Consider the following 22668-nt stretch of genomic DNA (forward strand, 5'->3'; position numbering starts at 1 on the left):
CAGAATTTTGTCACGCGGATCTTTTTTACGTGCCAGTAAATGAACTGGCGTGAGGCCGACGTAATTGAGCACGTTCAAAGACCACTGGACTGAGCCAGGATCGAACCCACCAACTTAGCCTCAGAACAAGAGCGCTCCACCGTCTGAGCTACTCACCGTGGCCAAAATTTAATGTCGTAGCAGCCACTGACCCATCGCTCGAAAACATTACACATTTATAATGTTTTTACTCCCATTATTTTTACCTCCTTTGGGCTGCATTTTATAAATGGTTTCTTAGCCCTTATGAGTTATGCTCTAAAATAAACTTCTATGCGAAATTTCGCACTCGCATTATGAGTTGCATCTCACACTTGTACAAATGTTCAGAAACGTGCGGGGAGGCAAATGCTGGGGCTGTACCTTAATTAAGGCCACGGCCGCTTCCTTCCAACTCCTAGGCCTTTCCTATCCCATCGTCGCCATAAGACCTATCTGTGCCGGTGCGACGTAAAGCCCCTAGCAAAAAAAAAATTCGCCTGAATGCATGCCTGAACATGCCAGCTTTTTGAATATCGGACATGTTTGAACACTCAAGGGATTGCACGTATTCGACTGAAACCTTGTAACGGAATATCCTCCATGCCTGACTGTAAATTTAATTCTAAATGTTAACTATTGTAACCCCTTTTATGGGGGTATATATATATATATATTTATTTATTTATTCATAAATCCAGCCGAGGGAAATCCAAAGTATCGGTGATACTTTCAAACGGTAGGCAGTAAATTTACGCAGCGAGTAAAACGCCAAATTGAGAATGGAGGCCGTGGAAAAAAAAGTTCTCCAATAAGCATTCCAGAATAACCACAGATGGCGCAGTGGAAACTATGCTAGATAATAATAAAAAAATTAAAAGAAAATGGCAGGAGAAATAAGGGACATGACGGGTGAAAACAGATGAGAAACCAAGATAAAATTTGGAAATAGATATATTCGAAGAATTAAATCAAGCTCTTACAATATTAGATGAATAGAAGTCTGTACAAATACGGAATTTTCCCAACCACATGTAATACAAATTTGTTACACCAAGAATAAAATATCCAAGAGAATGAAAGCAAATAAGAGAATAGGCCAGGAGAGGAAAGGGATGGACAAGAAAGGGATGAATACGGTATAAAGAGAAATGTTGAACAACGAGAATAAGAAAAAGATGTACACAGTTACCAGATTGGAGTATACCAGCATGAAGTCTTCTAAGCAAAAGTCTAAATGTAATATGAAAGTTGCCACCTCTTCAATTATCACCCGAATAGGCACAAATTAACGTTGTCATACTGGCGTAAGTCACTGTATACTATAATGAAACAGTCTCAAAGTATGCAAAAACATAAATGGTGAAGCACTGATTAAGCACAAGTGTGTATAGGAGTCGCAGAGTTGCCGAAATACCACACGCACATTTGGAAAGCAAATTGTCACTAGTTAGTCAGTAGAGGCTTAGATATGGAAAATACAAGTGAAATCTCGGCCTGGAAATGCACTGCTCTCAGTTAGAATATGTAAAGAAAATAGCTCCAAATGCAACATAGAAGTATTTACAATAAGGACATTATCAGTTTGTCATACCTCATCTTGAACCAAGTAGTTCTGCCCAAAAATGGAGAGTCCAGGGCACATGTCGCTAAGGACGGAGATGACGTTAAAGGTTCCTCCCTCCACACAGGCCAAAGTCCATCTCAACACATTCAGAGGAAGGCCGGGTATTTATAGTGTGGAATAATGAGAAATATGTCTGGAAGATTCCAGAGGTTAGTGGAGCATGCGTGACAAAGCGGGCGATGTCACATGACATCAAGCGGCGGAAAGGAAGTTAGTTTATCGTAGATCGTAAAGGTGGATAGAGCAGAGTTCGTGCAAGGTACGATGTGTGCAAATTCACATAAGTATGTAAGTTCCAGTTCAAGAGAAAATGCGGTGTGTATCCTGATGAGGGTAAGTCCATATTAATAGTAGAAAAAGGTTATGTGCGTGGCGAGGTTCATAACTGTAGTTGCCGGTGAAGTGAAGAGTCGGTTACATTATCCGCCGGGCACCAGAAAAAAATCCAAAGGATTTTTTTTTGTTGTAGTTGTCGTTGTTGTTGTTGAAGCAGTTGGAGTAAAATGAAGACTGCTGGTGGAAGACGAGAAACGGAAGATACAGTTGAGTGGCGACGGCGAGGCGGCCCCAGGAATAGCAATGGAGTGCCCTTCCATGAGCTGGAGCGGGGGTCGATAGCAGCCGCAACGGTATATCAAAGAGCAAAAATACTGCAAAACAAAACAAGAGGCGGCAGAAAAATGTCCAAACACAATAAACATGCCTAAATAGAGAAATACAAAAAGGTAAAGGAACAAAAGAAACAAGAAAAGGGCTAACGCGTTATGAAAGGGAAAAGGTAAGAAGAGAAGGGTAGTGATAAATCAACATAGAAAAATTTAAAACAATTACAAAAGAGAAAAATAAAATGGTTGGGAAGTTGTATGTACACTCCCATTACAACCTGTGCCAATTGGGCTGGGTGGGAGACTGGAGAAACCTGTGTGGAGGGAGGAAAAAAAAAAGAAATTCCATAAAGGGAGAGAAAAAAGGGGGGATGAGGTAGACAAACAACAAAGAAAAAGAAAAGAACAAAAAAGTAAATAATACTGGGAGCAATAGACATTTCCAGACCAGATGGAGGATAGAGAGGAAAAAAATCAGAAAGAAGAGGAGGTAATAACAAGAAAAGGAAAACACAGGGCAAAAGAAAAAAGATCAAGATATGAAAGTTTTTAAGGATGAAATCGCTTGAGCTGATTCAGATGAAGTTTTTTAGTGTCAAACAAATCAGTAGTAGATTGCAAATATACAGTGACAGGAGTAGGGAAAGACAAAATACGGTATGGTCCAAGCCATCGAGGAGCAAGTTTGGCAGAGGTGGCATTAATGGCCGAGCTGTGTGGATGATTAGCAACGAGGACTAAATCACCAATTTTAAAAGTGGATGGCTTATGACGAGCATTATAAGCTTTTTTGTGGACCTGTTGAGCTTTTAGCAATTGATCAAAGGCGTCTTTCCAGAGTGATGAAGAGGATGGCTGATCAGAAGATTCAAGGAGGTTGTGCAGATCCCAGGTTAGGGAAAGAGGAGTTTGAAGATCACGACCAAGAAAGAGCTTAGCCGGAGTTTGAGCAGTAGAACTATTGATACTGGAATTAAAGGCTAACGCCAAAGAAGAAAGATGAGTATCCCAGTCTTTCTGGAAAGAACTATGAAATATAGATAAAGCAACTTTGAGATTACGGTGATACCTTTCCACGGTGTTGGACTGAGGGTGGTAGGAAGAAGTCAAGATACGTTTGATACCCAGTTGAAAGCACATATTAAAAAAAACACTTGAAGTAAAAATAGAAGCATTATCAGAAACAATATTAGCAGGCAAACCGGTAATAGGAAAGATTTGTTCAGTGAGTAAATTAATGATGATCTGAGTAGAAATTTTCCGTAAGGGTCGAAGGACTAGAAATTTTGAGAAGGCATCCAACAAGGTAAAAATATACAAGTTGCCACGAGAAGAACGAACTATGGGTCCAACTAGATCAATGAAAAAGGTTTGGGCAGGACGAGTGGGTGGAAGGGCAGAATGAAGACCAGCAGACTTTATGTTTAATGGTTTAGATTTTTGACACAATTCACAAGTTTGAACAAAATTGCGAATAGATTTGCGCATTTGAGGCCAAAAGAAAAGAGAGGCTATACGGTTGTACGTTTTAGTGATGCCTAGATGCCCACTCACAGGGGAGGAATGATAATATTGCAAGATCATGGGTTGAAGAGCCTGTGGAAGCACCACTTTAGGAGAAGCTTTCTTAGTGGGTTTGTAAACCAAGAGATCTTTAAAAATAGTAAAGGGACCCTGATAAGAGGGATCAGAGATGGATTGTTTGAGTTGGATGCAAAACTGGTCGGTGAGCTGATGCGACTGACAGGATTGAAATGAAAGAGGAAAGTCTGTTAACGAAAAAACCGCATTAATGGAGGCAGACGAAGGCATCATAGAGACATCCGGGGGTAAATCGTCAGTAGTACTTGACTGAGGAGGGGAAGTGTCAAATAAGCGACTAAGAGCGTCAGCTACAGAATTCTCAGTGCTAGAAATAAACTTAAGGGAAAACTTGAATCTGGACAATCGCATGAGCCATCGGCCAGTTCTACCAATCTTAGGTGCGTTATGTAACAACCATGAAAGAGCCTGATTATCTGTCTGGACAAGGAATTCTTTATGCTCCAAATATTCAGCAAAGTGTTCAATGGAATTTAATAAAGCCAGGGCTTCACGCTCAAAGATAGAATATTTCCTCTCAGTAGGAGAAAGAAGTCGACTGAAATAGGCGATAGGTAGAGGAACATCATTAACAACCTGAGTTATAACACCAGCAACAGCAAGATTGGAAGCATCGTTATGTATTTCAAAAGGTAGGGAGAAATCAGGAAATTGAAGAATGGGAGCATGCATCAAAAGAGACTTAAGCTGAAGAAAGGCGTCCTGTTGAGATTGAGTCCAAATGAAAGGAACGTTTTTACGTTTCAGATAATTGAGAGGCTCAGCAATGTGAGAAAAGTTAGGAATGAACCGGTGGTAGAAAGAAACCATCCCTAAAAAGGTGCATGTTTGTTTGAGATTTTTGGGAGGTGGAATATTAGAGATAGCAGAAGTACGTTCGGGATCGACAGCTACTCCCTGAGATGACACAATGTGACCTAAGAACTTTATAGAAGTTTGAGCTAGAGAAATTTTAGAGGGGTTAACTCTCAGACCAATAGAACGTAATCTGGAAATAACTTGGTGTAGATGCGACATGTGGGACTCAAAATCTGGGCTAAAGATTAAAAGGTCATCAATATAAGGATAGAGAAATTTGTACTTGAAATCTGAGAATAAAGAATCTACTAATCTCTGCATGATTTGTGACCCCAAGTTCAATCCAAAAGGAACTTTTGTGAACTGAAAAAGGCCATTTGGGGTGATGAAAGCAGTAAGCCGACTGCTCCAAGAGTCCAAGGGGATTTGGTAGTAAGCAGAATTGAGTTCGAAAAGAGAAAAATATTTAGCTTTAGAAAAAAGTGGAAAGCGTTTTGCATTTTAGGAATAGGAGAGGAATCATAGAGGATTTTGGAGTTTAATTTACGGTAATCAACTACCAGGCGCGAAGAACCATCAGGCTTGTCGAGAAGAAATGCCGGAGATGCGTAATTGGAAGAAGATGGGACAATGGTACCATCCAGAAGCATTTTGTCAATAATGTCATCCATTTTGGCCATCCGAGGAGGGCTAAGATGGTAAGGAGGCGAACGAACAGGTGTTTCATCAAGTAAATCAATGTGAGCCTGATAATTAACAACAGAGCCTAAAATATCTGTGATAACATCGCCAAATTCAGATTTCAAGGCCTCAATTGCATCTAGTTGGGGAACAGTGGCATATCTATGCTGATGACTGAATACGTGGTTCATAGGGAAATCGAGGGGGTCTACCAAAGGAATTTGAACGCGCGGATTGAAAAAAAGGAAATAGAAGCCATGGCAGTATTATAAATAAGGCCAGTATGAGCTAAAAAATCATACCCCAGAATAACAGGAAGTGAACAATTATTAACCACTTGAAATTCAAACGGCCAAGAAAATTGGGAAATTTTTACATTAAGTTCTAGTTGACCCATGATTTCAAGAGTGTGCTGAGATATGGAAAGACATATGAGGGTAGAAGGGCGCAGTTGAAGATGCGGATGCGTTTGTAAAAGTTGCTGAAAAAAGGAGAAACTGATTAGGGAAATTGCAGAACCTGAATCTAATAAAGCTAAGGAGGGAGTGTTATGTAACTGTACAAGAGTATACGACTGTGATTTAGTAGCAGGCGAGAAAGTTCAGGAAACATAAGGCAGATTTTGCCCAAGAGGTCGTGAGCTGCCTACTGACGACGGGAATTGAAGTTTCCCAAGGTAGGATTGGTACAATTTCGTGCTAAGTGCCCCATAGCCTGACACCGATAACAGCGAGGACGAGAGATATCACTCTGAGAAGGTGGACGAGTGGTAGAAGGCATGCGAGTTGTTGAAGTGTTAAACTGGGGAGGTTGGGTAGAAGAATAATAAGAAAAATTACTACGGGTATTTAGAATATCTAGTTGAGCAATGTGGTAAAGCTGAGGAATAGTAGTGGGTGCCGTAAAGAGATTGATGATTTGACGGAAAACTGGAGAGGCATAAAATCGAATAAGAGAAATAATTTCCTGGGGATATTGAGCAATAGCTAACACATCAGAATAGCCGATAATGGAGTCAAGATAATTATAAGCTGATTCATCTGGACGTTGATGACGTCTGATATATTTGTTACTCAGCTGTTGTCGAATTTCATAAGGCAGAAAATAAGTGTGTAAAACCGAGCGAAAGTGAGCCCAATCATGAGAAGACTTCATATACTGGAGCCCAAAATTACTAAGATGACCAGAGGTTTTTGGGTAAAGCAACGAAAGCAATTGGGAAAATGGAGCCAAGTCAGTCTGTAGAAATTTGTGAACTAAAAAAAGCCATTGTGTCAAAGTATCAGGATCAGTAGACTGAATGAGGGGTACCTGGTCGAGACATTTAGTCAAAATATGGAAATTAAGTGGTTGATGTGAAGAAGGGGTGTGATGATATGGAGATTCATAAAAATATTGCTGAGAGGGGGGATGGCGGTGGAGTTCGCAAATCGGGAGAGTAATGCTGTGCTGATTGAGTTTTATTGGGAGAAGGCGGAGGTGCTTGATTAAGTGGAAGTTTGGATTCAGCAGTAAAAAGAGAAAGATCAGGATAGAGAGGGGTGTTAGGTTGAGGCGGGGTTTGTAAAGGTTCAGAGAATGAACTAGAAGAGACAGTAGTAGTAGTAGTAGTAGTAGTAGTAAGAGTACTAGACGTGGAAGGAAGATCAGAATTACAAGTAAGAAAAGAATTATAAGACACATTAGTAAAAGGATTTGGATCAGAAAAATTGAAATGGGGATCAAGCGAAATGTCAGAAGCGTCCGAAGTATAAGGAGAAAAATTATCAGAAAAATAAGCCATGTTAAAAGAGATGACAAAAAGAAAGGCAAAGTCTAGCGAGGAGAAACACTAAACCTCAGAAAAAAGAAATAGAAGAACTAAGGCAGTGACAGGGTGAAGATTTAGAGTGGTAGTAAACTGCGACTTTGTACTCTGCTACCATGTGTAACCCCTTTTATGGGGGTATATGCATATATATATATATATATACATAAATCCAGCCGAGGGAAATCCAAAGTATCGGTGACACCGAGTACTTTCAAACGGTAGGCAGTAAATTTACGCAGCGAGTAAAACGCCAAATTGAGAATGGAGGCCGTGGAAAAAAAATTCTCCAATAAGCATTCCAGAATAACCACAGATGGCGCAGTGGAAACTATGCTAGATAATAATAAAAAAATTAAAAGTAAATGGCAGGAGAAATAAGAGACATGACGGGTGAAAACAGATGAGAAACCAAGATAAAATTTGGAAATAGATATATTAGAAGAATTAAATCGAGCTCTTACAATATTAGATGAATAGAAGTCTGTACAAATACGGAATTTTCCCAACCACATGTAATACAAATTTGTTACACCAAGAATAAAATATCCAAGAGAATGAAAGCAAATAAGAGAATAGGCCAGGAGAGGAAAGGGATGGACAAGAAAGGGATGAATACGGTATAAAGAGAAATGTTGAACAACGAGAATAAGAAAAAGATGTACACAGTTACCAGATTGGAGTATACCAGCATGAAGTCTTCTAAGCAAAAGTCTAAATGTAATATGAAAGTTGCCACCTCTTCAATTATCACCCGAATAGGCACAAATTAACGTTGTCATACTGGCGTAAGTCACTGTATACTATAATGAAACAGTCTCAAAGTATGCAAAAACATAAATGGTGAAGCACTGATTAAGCACAAGTGTGTATAGGAGTCGCAGAGTTGCCGAAATACCACACGCACATTTGGAAAGCAAATTGTCACTAGTTAGTCAATAGAGGCTTAGATATGGAAAATACAAGTGAAATCTCGGCCTGGAAATGCACTGCTCCCAGTTAGAATATGTAAAGAAAATAGCTCCAAATGCAACATAGAAGTATTTACAATAAGGACATTATCAGCTTGTCATACCTCATCTTGAACCAAGTAGTTCTGCCCAAAAATGGAGAGTCCAGGGCACATATCGCTAAGGACGGAGATGACGTTAAAGGTTCCGCCCTCCACACAGGCCAAAGTCCATCTCAACACATTCAGAGGAAGGCCGGGTATTTATAGTGTGGAATAATGAGAAATATGTCTGGAAGATTCCAGAGGTTAGTGGAGCATGCGTGACAAAGCGGGCGATGTCACATGACATCAAGCGGCGAAAAGGAAGTTAGTTTATCGTAGATCGTAAAGGTGGATAGAGCAGAGTTCGCGCAAGGTACGATGTGTGCAAATTCACATAAGTATGTAAGTTCCAGTTCAAGAGAAAATGCGGTGTGTATCCTGATGAGGTTAAGTCCATATTAATAGTAGAAAAAGGTTATGTGTGTGGCGAGGTTCATAACAGTAGTTGCCGGTGAAGTGAAGAGTCCGTTACACTATCTCCCCACTCCAGCTAATAACTAAAACAGGCTTAGCTCGTAAACGATGGGCCATATATTCAACAGGACTTTCTATGTTGTTTTGGGATGTAGGCCTTTTATCCTCCTCCCTTAACATTACTTCACATATGTTTTGGAAAACGTTGTACAGGCAAACCCCGTTATACGCGGTTAGGGGCGCGCACTGTGAGCTTGCATTCGGAAGATAGTGGGTTCGAACCCCACTGTCGGTAGCCCTAAAAATGGTTTTCCACGGTTTCTCATTTTCACACCACCCAAATGTTGGAGCTTACTTCAATTAAGCCCATGACCGGTTCCCCCACTCCTAGCCCTTTCCTATCCCATCGTCGCCGAAAGACCTATCTGTATCGGTGCGACGTAAAGCCAATTGTTAGAAAAAGGAAGAAACAAAGTAGTGATTTCTCGTGAAATATTGACATAGGGCCTACTGGTACTTGGTCTATTGGTCATATTACGTGACATGAAAACATATTTTCGATAGCTGTAACGGCTTACGAGTTGTTTCAGGTGAACACCCTGTACATGGATGATGCGGTAACAGCCGCAGAGATGACCAGTTAAATTACGCCAACCTCAATCGGTACGATGGCGCGCTAGAGTTAATACACAGAGCGGCTCGAAACAGCTTAGCGGGAATCAACACGGTCCATGTTTTAACTCAATTAGACTGAACAGAACATTCGATCCCACAAGATGATGTATCGCCATATTGCTTATGGACTTTGTGGTTTGAACCAATTACCTAACACGTTATTTGTCCCTCGTTCTCTGCAATGAGAGGTCGGCCGTTCGAAGTTACCAGTTGACTTACGAAACTGTAAACTCTTAATCTGTAATAATATATAAAGAGAGGAAGTCCTAAGATCGTTTGCATATTGAGGTTTTTTTTGTTTGTCCAACCCTTGTCCCGTTTCCCTGCGGGGTCGGGTATGAGCTGAGATGAATCTCTAGTGGCGGGTTTTTATGACCGGATTCCCTTCCTGACGTCAACCTCATCAGAGGAGTTAATGAGATGAAATGAATAACGTGATATCTGATAGTAGAGAGAGGGTGAAACCCAGTGCCGGCACATAGCCTACTCCTGTCGAATAGCACGAAGGGGTCTGCTCAAGACTTAACGACCCCATCCGACGGACGAATCACCGTCAACAGCGTCATATGCCCTCATGCCATATGAGCACTGCGGAGAGGTTTGTAAGTTAATCCAGGCTTTTGGCACGCAATCTAATGATTAGACATTGTGTACCATCACCTCCCCTACCCTGCCGGCCAGCATTCTGATGGTGAAATTTTTTTTCGACCAACGGGACTCGAACCGGCTAACCTCGGTGTCAGACCGTTTAGACCAGCGCCTTAACGATCATGGCCACCAGGCGGGCATCGTAATCGTTTTAACATTAGAAAGCTTAATTCTTCAACATTATTATAGGATAAGGCCTATACATAATTATAGTACCTTGTCTGGGGAGCAGACAGTTTATAAAACATTGAGCAAGCCAGAAAAATTATGCGTCGCGGACGCTTACAACTGAATTCGCTGCATGAATTGTTGGTCTTGTCAAAAGGGTGATCCGCCAAGTGTACATAGAATTCAAACTCTACAAAATACTTCATTTAAATTTTCTTCCCAATTCTTGAAGTTTTCCAGGAAAAATGCTTTTCTGTGTTTTGGTGCATGCTTCATCCGATAAAATACCAAAATATCGGGTAAACAGTAAGCCTGATAAATAAACTGAACATATATGCGGGAGTTAGAATATAATTTCCCATAAAAAGTAATCGTAAGATTTTGTTTGTACTGTAACTCTAATGCCCGAGTGCACCAACCTCGGTAAAGAGAATACCGCGATAAACTGCACAATTTTACCAGGGTAAAGTCGTATTTCTGTTGCACCAAGCTCGGTTTCGAGTTTACCGACATTTTACCGCGGTATAATGTTTACCGTCCATGAGAGAGCGGTTAACTAAGAAAACCGCGGTAAAGTTGTATTTGTGCTCTGTGGTTAAAGATTCCAAGATGGAGCTTAACAACTATAGGTTATATCTCCAGTATCTTAATCAGTTTGAACGAAATGAAGGGTGAATTATAGAAGAGAGACGCGATTTATTTGAAGAATTAAGCGATGTTTCGTTCCAGAGAAGATTTAGATTGCGTAAGGAAACTATGAATTATATTTTAGATTTAACTGGTGAACAATTGGAATTCCCGACTGGGAGAAACTGTCCTATATCGCCTAGAAATCGCCTTTTAATAGCGCTGCGGTTCTATGCAACTGGAACATTTCAAGGAGTGATCGGTGACGTCTGTGATGTTGACAGAACCACTGTATGCCGCACAATACACAAGGTTTCTGATCTGCTTGCGTCGTTATCGCCACAGTTCATTCAACTTCCACTTACGCAGCGGGAACAAAGGGAGGTTATGGAAGTGTTTCATACAATAGCTGGGTTCCCTGGTGTGTTGGGTGCACTGGACTGCACTCATGTGCGAATACAGTCTCCCGGAGGTGAAAATGGGGAGGTATTTAGAAATAGGAAAGGTTATTTCTCGCTAAACGTGCAAACTGTGAGCAATTCGAACGAGATATTGTAGCAAGATGGCCAGGGTCGACTCATGATAGCACAATATTTCACAATTCTCGGCTGAGAGCGCGTCTCGAGATGAGAGAAATAGCTAATGGCTATCTTTTGGGTGATGGAGGTTACCCATGTAAATCCTTCCTCCTTACACCTGTTCAGAATCCCACCTCCCCAGCAGAACAACGATATAACAGAGCCCATATTGCCACAAGGAATGTTGTCGAGAGACAATATGGTGTGTGGAAAAGGAGGTTCCCTTTCATGTCTTTAGGACTTCGATGCAACATTCAAAACATGTCGAACATTATTGTTGCCGCGGCTGTGCTGCACAACATTGCCATTGCAGCTCGAGAAATAGATCCTCCCAATGACCCTGAAATTAATCTTCAATTACTTGATTAAGAAGAAGAAGAAGAAGAAGGCAGTTTTCCAATACCTGCTGTGCATCTGCATATCAGGAATGATGATAATCCAGGACAAGTTACCAGACGTGCTGTAATTAACAGACATTTTACTTAAATTCAAACAAACTGAAGGTGAGATTTTATTTTAAAACATTTCTTTTACAATGGTTCAGCATTTTTCCTTTCCAGTAGGCATTTTTTTCTTTTAATAATTCCTTTTTTAATTTAAAAATTTCTAATTCCTCCTTATGTTTTTCTTTCTTTTGCGCCATGTCCAACAGAAGTGCCTCTTGCTGCACTTCTGCAGCACTTGATATGGACTCCGTTGCTGTCAGCTTCCTCTTTTTTGTACCTCCGTGTGTCTTCCTCGATTGGTGCTGCAAAGAAAAATATACACCCATTCTTTTAGTGAAGAGAGAAAAAATACAGTACCATGTAAATTGAAAAAGAATATTTAATAGTTTGGCCTCGGTGTTATAAATATCGGTGATTTTTAAATTTATTTTCACTATCTAAACTCTACCTCCAGTGCAGTGCAGTGCAGTGAAGTTTTTCTAAAACTAAATTAAAACAGAAAATATTTCAACTTTAGGTCTATACCACTTGAAGGTCTTGTTGGTGTACGTAGTGGAGTTTGCCCATAATCATGAGAACACTGGCCTAAGTTGTCACCCTCATCATCATCATCATCATCATCATCATCATCACCACCATTGTCAACACCAAAGTACCCCTAAAACAGAATAATTATATATATATATATTACTACATAAACACATTCTGTACTTCTGTGGTCTGCAGTTACTTGTGTGTAGTTTTGTGCATTGTGATATATGGTGAACATATTAACATACCGTACTCACATTAGCAATATCTCGTAGTGTGTCCAGAGGGTTGGAAGTACTGGGAGGTCTTTTCAGACTGTCATAAGGTTCTGGAAGTTATATTACAGCTTATTATTTTAAAGTGATCTACTATATGCTATTGTTAAATTAAATTTACAAGCAAGATATATATACATGAGTTTACTACCATATAAGTATCCTATTTAGGCCTACCTTTGTTTTCTGCATAACCCGCATCCGAGTCATGGGTGCTTGGAATACACACACTGCTTTCCGCAATAATCCCAAGCACCCTTTTGTCAATATCCTGCACTTTCGACGGTACGCTAGGTCCACCCCCTGTTTTGTACATTTCTACCTTTTCATCGACAGAGGCTCTTCTAGCCCTTCTTTTAAGGTTTTCATACACACCTTTTAAGTTAGTATGTGACCTAGGTGTGGTACCTGAATAATATGTACAGAAAAATATAATAGAACATGTTGCAACAGGATAATAAAACATATATACAAATGCCTGAACCCCAGAGGCAAAGTACACTACTGTATGTGCAATTACAATCTTCAGGTCTGTACAGTTGTTGTTCAGTAAAATACTGAGCACATAGTACTGTATAAGATCCTCATGGGTACACTTTTCTCAGAAACAAGTGAACCTATAAGTATAATATTTGTTATGGGTATCCAGAGTATTTGTATCTATTTGGGAGCTGAATTATACATTAATAACAATTTAAAATTACTTTAATAAAATATAATTGCAACAAACATAGAATGCCATAAATATAACATTGCAGGATGATCCTCCTAATCAATACAAGTTCATTTTAGTAAACAGTTTCTGTCTAACATATCAACAACATGAATTACACAATATCAACATCGAGCTCAACACCATAAGTGACCTGCATTGGAAGAATTGAAGCATGTGCAAACTATTTTAGTGTTATCAATATAAGCACAGATTCATCAATGTAACAAACTGACAAAAAAGACTGAAGTAGGCTATATGCCAATAAGTACAGACTCTTTTCATCATGCACTAGTGTAACAAAGTGACAAGATTTTAAGTGTATATTACTTTCAGAAATAATTCTATGCATAAGCTAATTAGTTTTTAGGATATCTTACAGTTATATGGCTGAAGATGGCCCAAAATGTAGGGCTGAAACTAGAACCATGTAATAAAATGTGTACTAATCTGAAATTGTATTTATTAGGAGGAACATCCTTCAATATTATATTTAGGCCTATACAATATACATAACATCAATACAGAACATGAAACTCATAGTTTACAAAGAATACAGTACTATGCATTCATTCTTTTTCTGAGTGACTACATATGCTGCTAACCTACACATTCTGCCCTTTCTAGTGGCATGTAGTCCTAAAAATGCTTTATGGTTCCCACATAACCTGCATCGTTGATGGCTCATTGAGCACCGTGTGACAGCTGTTATGCAGAGTCTTTCGGACTGTTCAGCAGTTTGCTGCAGTGATCTAATAGCATGAAGTTATTGAATTCTTTGGAGAAACTGAAATGATGAGGATGTGCTCTCTGGAGGAAAAAAGTTATTAAGGATATTTTTGACAATAGAAATCATAACACTTGTCCAGGTAAGCAATAAGGTCAAACTGGCATGAGGTCAATGCAATCTTACCATGGTGAAATCTATAAGAATTTACAGTATAAGTTTCTCCATTTGTGTGATCAGCAGATCCCCATTAGTTTTTGTAAATTTATTACAGCAGAACAAGTACTCTTACAGAGCTTACCATTTGTTGGAGTTACACATACATCACCCATAACCACATCTGAGCATACTGACATACGAAGCAAAATTACTTCAGTAGATTCTAACACTAACCAATCTTGTGCTTCATTACACCACAGTAGCATGCAATATCAGCCTTTGTGTTCCACTCCAGAGAGCAAGATATTGAATGATTATTTACTATTAAGCTGCAGTGAACCTCATGACTGAAAATGATAAAAATTATGAGGCTTTTCTTTACGAAGAGTTCCAGAATGGAGTCAGATACTGGTCCCTACACAGACCAGTCGCACTGCTGACAGTATTTTGGGTAATCCCGTTAGGTTGTGAATAGTACAGCAGGCAATGAAGCCACAACTGGAAAGATTACATACAATCACAACAACAGCAATCAGTCAGCACGGAAGGAAACGTGTCCTGAATCCAAGACAGTGGGTAAGTAACAAGCCCAATGCAAGCTATGTAGCCAGGAAATCTTACACAGATAAAATGGGTCAGAATGTAAAGTACAGAGCAATGCAATCACAATGATTCTGTAGGATGCATTACCATAAAAAAATAAGGGAACAGAAAGGTTGGAAATATTCTGTCCATATTACTGGTATGCCCAACATAAAAAGTAATGATACCGAAAGGCATTTTATTTGTTCGCCCACAGATTTCACATTCTAGGAGCAGGTAGTTTAAATCAAAAGCCAGTTCTCTGACATGCAAACTTATACTGAATAAAACGGTAGCAAGAGTATGTAAAGTCGTGTATCTCACTACACTCGGTATTTCTAATACAGATAAAATTCACATTCTTGCAAAGTTAATTTTAATGCCTACATATATTATTATTACTACCATCGCCATTAGGCTGAAAAAGGGGTAACAACGAAAATGAAGATGGAGCTAACAGATATGAATGAAAGCTTTATTTTTGAAAGTAATACTCATCAAGTCACTTCTAAGTTACTTTTTCAGAGGTATAGAACATTATAAATCCACTTTCGCCCATTTTCAGGAATTTAAAAAAATACTATGGCATTAAATTTTCACACTGGCAAATGTACACTAACCTAGCTACCCACAAAATAATTGCAATAGAACTTCAATGCAAAAACGCAACTACCAAAGAAACTCTCCTCACAAATATTTCTCTAGCGGCATAGTGTACTTTCCCTCCCAGGGGCAGATAAAGTCTATTAAATTGCTTTTTACATTTACTTATCTGGCACACAACTAAATTCTTGACTGATCCTTAACCAAGTTTTATCCTTTTCTTTTAACGTCACGCCATCCGTCTTTTTATTTTCAATGACTGCCTTATATTTTTCAGCCAAATCCAACAGGACGAAATTTTCGTGAGGACTGAAATTAGGATTTCTAGGGCGTTTCATTACTTTATTTTCCATTTTAAGGAGCTGATAACTTGATTGCGCTGTCACAAAATGTAAACACGATGGACAAGTGACTGTCGAAACGATGACTGCCGGCTGGATAAACTAAAGACAAGTGACTATCGAAATGATCACTGCTTCCTGAATACTACTTCGAATGTCTTCCGAGGGGAATAATAGCGAGAAAATCGAGCGTCAAGAAACCGCGGTAACGAAACCGGGCGATAGTAATGATGCACTGCTCTTACGGCAATACCACGGTAAAAGTTTTACCATGGTTTCGTAAAGGCTGATAAATACCGAGCTTGGTGCACTCGGGCATAAGAGTTTGATGGAAAATAGCACTTTTACGCTTTGAAGAAGTATTTTGAGCATGTGGCCCTGAACTCTCGCACGTCGAACGTGGTACAACTGGCTGGTTTACGATGAAATTCGTTATTGACAACCATAAGTGGGGCAAGTCCTTTCCGGCTCCGTGGCTGAATGGTCAGCGTAGTGGCGTTTGGTTCACAGGACTCCGTGTTCGAATCCGAACCCAACCGAAGATTTTAATCACGTTTGTTAGTAAGTTCCTCTACCTCTGGAGCTGGTCTTAATCCGCATTTCCGTTCACACACAAATCAATAATGAATACATCCCTCCACACAGGGTTGGAGAACAGGAAGGGCATCCGGCCATAAAAATAGGCTTGGTCCACATTAGTGACAGCCCTAAAATAAATGAAGAAAAGGCCAGGAGAGATGATGTGGTCCAAGTCCATTCAGTGACTGAAAGTTTAAGGCGGAAAGCAATGTTCATAAAGTCAAAGAATCGCTACGTCCGGGACCCATAAAGCAGAATACACTACGCAATTTGCTAGAAATTCAGATTCTACAACAAGTAATTTTTTCAGGATATGGCCTTGACGTTAGATGACTAGGTAAGAGCTAAAAGTTGATCAGGTGTGTTATTGGACTGCTCACTATGTTACCAGCGATGTTCAAAGTTAATTGAATCTCTCTTCAACGCGGGCGGAGCTGTAATATCCAGGAGAACTGGGACATGGCTGTAGACATCAAGTAGAAACAAATATAAAGAATACTTGAGCCTTATTTTTTACGATGAAAAATATGTCTTGCTTTTACATTTAATTTCAAAAATTAAAAATTATTTTGTTAAATTCTGATACGGCTCTTCCTCCTGCATTGCGGGGAGAGAGAACTGGCCCTGGACAGATAGGATACACAATGAAAGAGATTTAAAGTTAAAGCTGTTGAAATGTGATTTTACAGGCGCATGCTGCGTATAAGCTGGATTAACGAAGTGAAATATGTCAAGGCACCGATACGAAAAACGAAGCCAAGGGTAATTTTGAGAAACAAGAAGCTGAAGCTTGATTATTATTTCCGTGTCATGCGACAGCGGAGGACACTAGTTGAGACCGATGGCGAATGAGGTTCGAGTTTGAAAACAACACCGTGGCTAAGGAATCTGAGGATTAGTATGGAAAATCTACCTTCGAAATCTTCCAAACATTGGTCGATAATATGGAAATGATCATGACATTCCCTAAGTGGTAATATGAAAATTCCTATTCGAGAATAATAATACTTTATTGATTGTTGATGATCTTTGTTGTTTAAAGGGGCCTAACATCTAGGTCATCGGCCCAGTAATACTAGTATTGATGATAATAATTTTAAAAATGCCAGAGATTTGTTCCGAGGAAGTTCTTGTTAACGTGTCTGAATCTAACCACTCGAAGTTGTTACATTTAAATACTGTTATGTGACAACGACCTCAGCCGGAATTGAAATCACGATATTCAGAATAGAAGAACAACGACTAACTGTGTCAATGAGGTCGGCAATTAAGTCTTATATATTTGGGTTTGCACATGTGCAGTGTGAACGGTGAAGTATTGTTGTGTGCGAAGTATTTCCGCGTGTGGTCCTCATTTGACGATAAAAGTGTCTGGTACACTATACCATTGATTGTATAGAAACAAAGCTAGAGTGAAAGCACGCCATAAATGCCCTTGGAGGAGTAGAATGTAGACTTCCGCCATCCGTATCCTCGGCACTTGTTGGGGTAGAAGGGTTAGCTGTACCACCAAACACCGTTTCATGCAGGACTTAATCTGGTACTAATTTGTGGTGTAGGCTGAGTGGACCTTAGGGCATGTGAAATATCATTTCTTACATTTTTCGACTTCCTAATGTGCGAACTGAGCACGGTTTTACCGCCTTGGCCTGGCAGCCTCTTACCTTTGATAGTACCCCAGACAAAACCCTCTTTGTCCATGAGCTCCAGTCTCTGTACCACTGATGTAGGCTCTGTGTTGAAATTGGAGGTAGTCCATTCTAACCCCTTTCGTAATTTAATGCACGAATGATGTTTTTGTTGGGTTTGTGGATATTTCTTGACAAAATATGGAGCATACACTCACCAGCATCTCCTAAGTGTTATCAAATTTTGACGCACCACGGCACAAAAACCATGCATTCCTTAACATTGGTTCCCGCTTGAACTATGACCAGTTTGCTTTCCCGCACAACATTTCAAGCTTTGTTTATCTTGATACACTCTTTATATAACTATATAAGGAACACAATACTGCGGAATTTCGGTACGTCCTACGACTTTGGGTGATGGCTCATTCTTTGGATCATAATTCGAGGACTTCGGAAAAGGTAAAAGAAAGTCATATAATAATTATGACAAATTAAATAAATCAAATTTCGTGATAAGCACTGAACGTATTTCTATAGTTCATGTTTGTTGATACTAATCTAAAGCTGCTTCTACTTCTTTTCGATTCAACTAGCTGGGTAGAAGCTTTGAGACGGTCAAGCGGGTGGAAGAATGATGTGATCACCTGGCGGCTGCCAGGTTCGAATCATCTCATCTCCCTTGTAGTTTCAAGTGTATTTAAACGGGTTTGGATTGCGTCTACAGTGCTAATGATGGGTAACGAGCGAGGAAGGTCAGCAAAGTGAGGCCATGTTCTTTCGTAAGGAATCTGGGCGTGTTGAAAGTTATCGGAGGCAGGTGTATTGTAGTACGAAATAATTCTTCTTCCAGGCTTTTTCTCAAATTATTGGGATCGGCACTTGTACATAATAATAATAATAATAATAATAATAATAATAATAATAATAATAATAATAATAATAATAATAATAATAATAATAATAATAATAATAATAATAATTGTACCACGAGTACTCCTTTTCCGGCTATTTAAACATAGCGCGTTTTCTACGGCCATGTATGCCAACGGAATTGAACTTTTAAACACCGAAATACTTCTTCTATGGTTAGATGGCTCTACCAATGACTTGTTAGCGCACTCTCATGGACTAGAAACGAACTAATAGCTTAGGAAATTTCATGTTTGTTATTGGTAAACCATTTTTTTTTTTTGATTTTTTAATATATCAATGGTGTCAACACTTCAGCTGGTTCCTCCTCTATTGTAATCTACCTATCAGATGCTTGTAGAAATGTTCTCTAGCCAGTCATACTCGGGGTTGTGTATAGGAATTCAGCCTGTCAGCAATGGTTAGTTCTATTTAATCTGGAAGTTTCCCATACGGAACTATAAAAGCAGGACACTTTAGGGCCGTCTTGTCTGAATTGCTCCAGTGCTTGGGAGTGCGACTTGACGGAGGCCTAGGGAGGCAGGGGCGCGGCCTGCTTTCAGAACATCCAACAATACAAGGTAATGGCAGAATTCACCTAAACATGTGATAGAGCCTGCGCGTAGTTTGAGTGGAAGGTTCCAGCCGTTTCCTTTTAATAAAATTTTATAACCTGGTGCTTCAAATGTGGGATTTTCGGTGAAGTCTGAGGATTCTGGTTCTATACCCTGCTGGTGGTGGTGGTGGTGGTGATTATTGTTTTAAGAGGAAGTACAACTAGGCAACCATCCTCTATATAACACTAATCAGAGGGAAAAATGTAAGGGATCCGACACTCCGAAAAATGAAGATATCGGTCAAAGAAAGACAAGGGCCGCGAAGGGCGTGAAAATGAAAGACTCCCTAGCCCTCGCAAACCTAATAGCGTCGGGGTCGGAAAAGAACAAGAGTTGACCAAGGGAGGTCGGACAGGATAGATGAAAGTGAGGAGCCTGGCACAAGTAAGTGGAAGCAATGCCTGGACTCAGCTAAGGGCCCCGTGGTCGCCAACCCACGCTCAAAATTTCAGAGCCCCTGGGGCCCCTTTTAGTCGCCTCTTACGACAGGCAGGGGATACCGTGGGTGTTATTCTACCGCCCCCACCCACAGGGGGATATACCCTGCTGGGAAATATGTAATGTAAAGGACACGCGATTGGTGACCCTCCACCGTCTCCCATTCAACCTTTCAGTTGAGTGACTAATTTTTTCAAACTCTAAATTTTGGAAATCTTGTCTCGGATTTAAATGTTCCTCCTTTATTCACCTTTTCATTACGGGATTAGCCTCGGTATCATTGGACTTTAAGCCCACCTAGGTTTCTAGAAATTTATATGGGGAGTGTTGGTGTTCAGCCTCCTTGTCTTTTGTTAATGGTCGGTTACGTGTAACCTTTTCTTTTTTAATCTTAAGGCCGTGTAGCATGGTAATTATGCCCCTGTTTATTCTCTATTATGTATAGGATAACTATTTATTCGTATCAGTTCGCTTTAGGAACAGTGACTAATAACATTGTTGAGCAATGACAAGCCCAACATGGGGCAACCGTGTATGAAAACTTTGAAGTGGGGTCACCCGATGGGTTGCTTACTGCAATGTTAAGTGTGTAATAAAAAACTGATTGCCTCTTAGAGGCTAGGTGTTATTGCATGCCCAGTTTATAATCGGTTCTAATGCTATTGGGTGTGCATTCATTATTTCTAACATCTTAAAGAGAAAATAATTGACTAATATTACAATGAAAGACATACATCTACTTACATATATTCATATTATAATATCGTATTGATGAAGGCCCATATAAAATTGCACATGCAGAAGTCACACGTAAATATCCTAAAATGATGATTCAAGCTTTTATTTACAATTAAACGGTTCTTTTTTTTTTTGCTTTACGTCGCACCGACACATATAGGTCTTACTGCGACGATGGGACAGCACAGACCTAGGAATGGGAAAGACGTGGCCGTGGACTTAATTAAGGTACAGCCCCAGCATTTGTCTAGTGTGAAAATGGCAAACCGCGGAAAACCATCTTCAAGGCTGCCGACAGTGGGATTTGAACCCACGGTTACTAGACTAGACGGTAGGGGTCATCAGTTGGGTGCGCAGTAGCAAGCCACGCCTCCTGACGTCACGCGTTCCCCATGTTCGCTAAACGAAGCAGAACACCATTAGTCTAGTGATAGTGTTTACCTTCTCAACAGTGTAAGAGTTTAATTTCTCTGTGCTGTCCTGTCCTGTGCTATGGTGTGTTGTGCTGCCGCTGGTTGCACTAACCACGATAGACATCAGAAAGACTTAGACATTAAATTGCATCGTTTTCCAAATGAAACTTTAAAATTTGGCGTGATTTATGGCCTGACATTTAAATTTTCCACTGAGTAGTAATGATTTAGTGAGTCAGTTCTGTAAAGATCGTGAAATAAGGGTACAAAAGCGAAATCATCGTAAGGAGATATGGCAAATTTTACAATCGCAGGCGCCAATTGAAGCAGAAAATGTTAATAATGCAATCTTGAGGAAGGAATTAGATAACAAAAGTAAACATCAGTCCAGCTCAGACGCCTGTGAAGTGTACCAGCTCGGAGAAAATCTTGGGCTTTCAAGATATTGTACCTGTCAGGAGCAATAATGCTCTTCTCTATATAATTACGAGGGGCGTAGGTATTATATTGTTTTACACTTTTTTTTACGCCCGGGTATGGTTCACATTTCACTTTTGAAGGTGATGATGTGTAACTAGTGTCTTGTTCTACCGTTTGGTAGCACCACACGCACAGGGGTCAACGAATGCACTCGTCATAGCCAATTCGTAACAACACTGTCGGCGTAGGAGCAGACAACACGGAAAGCAATGGTCAGGCACAGCGCCATACGATTTGGTTCCTATGGAAAGAAGGCGTGACCACTGCAGAAATTCATCGGCGCTTGGTGGTAGTCTGTGAAGAACATGCGCCGTTACGGAAAACAGTTTACAACTGGATGCAAGACTGGAAAACAGGGCGCACGTCGGTGGACAAGGGAGCCAGTTCTAGAAGGAATGTGGCAGTGTCAAAACCAGCCAACATTGTCCGGGGCGAACAGGCCATCCAATGAAACAAATGCATCACATTTACGGAAATGGAGGCAGCCACGGGAATTAGCCGAAACACCCTGCAGTTGATCGTGCACGGCCACTTACAGTTGGCGAAGGTGTCATCCACGTGGGTGCTTAGACTCTTGTCGGCAGACGAAAAGCAGACACATGTGGGCGTGTACAGAGAACTTTTGCAACGTCATGATCAAGATTCAGCGGACGTCATGGCTCGGCTTGTGACTGGTGATGAGACATAGCTCCATTACCATGAGCCACAAACGAAACAACAATCGATGCAATGGAAGCATAGGGGCAGTCCACCGCCAAAGAAATGTCGAACGTGGGAGTAGTATAATACAGGGATTCTGGCGCCACCACCTCCTCCGGCTCCCAGAGGCCTCCTCCACCACCACTACAGCCAGATGCCTCCCAGAGGCCTCCTCCACCACCACCACAGCCAGATGCCTCCCAGAGGCCTCCTCCACCACCACCACAGCCAGATGCCTCCCAGAGGCCACCTCCACCACCACCACAGCCAGAGGACTCCCAGAGGCCTCCTCCACCACCCGCGGGAAATTTGAATTTGTAAACAAAGCCACTTGCTTTTTGACAGCTATCATCGACAACAACGCATCGCTAACCTCAGTACTGCCATCTTGACGGGCCTAAACCTCAGTAGTACCAACTTAACCTAACTAGCGCGAGATTTGAATTTGTAAACAAATCCACGTGTTTTTTGACAGCCACGTGCTTT

The 22668-nt window shown here is 40.5% G+C and overlaps 1 long non-coding RNA gene across 1 annotated transcript in view; it reads left to right on the plus strand.

Annotated features, from left to right (window-relative positions):
* LOC136867188 (uncharacterized) overlaps positions 1 to 22668 on the plus strand; it is a 324204-nt gene that overhangs the window by 173841 nt on the left and 127695 nt on the right. The gene's annotated exons all lie outside the window — the stretch shown is intronic.

The sequence above is a fragment of the Anabrus simplex genome, chromosome 3 (genome assembly GCF_040414725.1).
Source record: "Anabrus simplex isolate iqAnaSimp1 chromosome 3, ASM4041472v1, whole genome shotgun sequence".
NCBI lineage: Eukaryota > Metazoa > Arthropoda > Insecta > Orthoptera > Tettigoniidae > Anabrus > Anabrus simplex.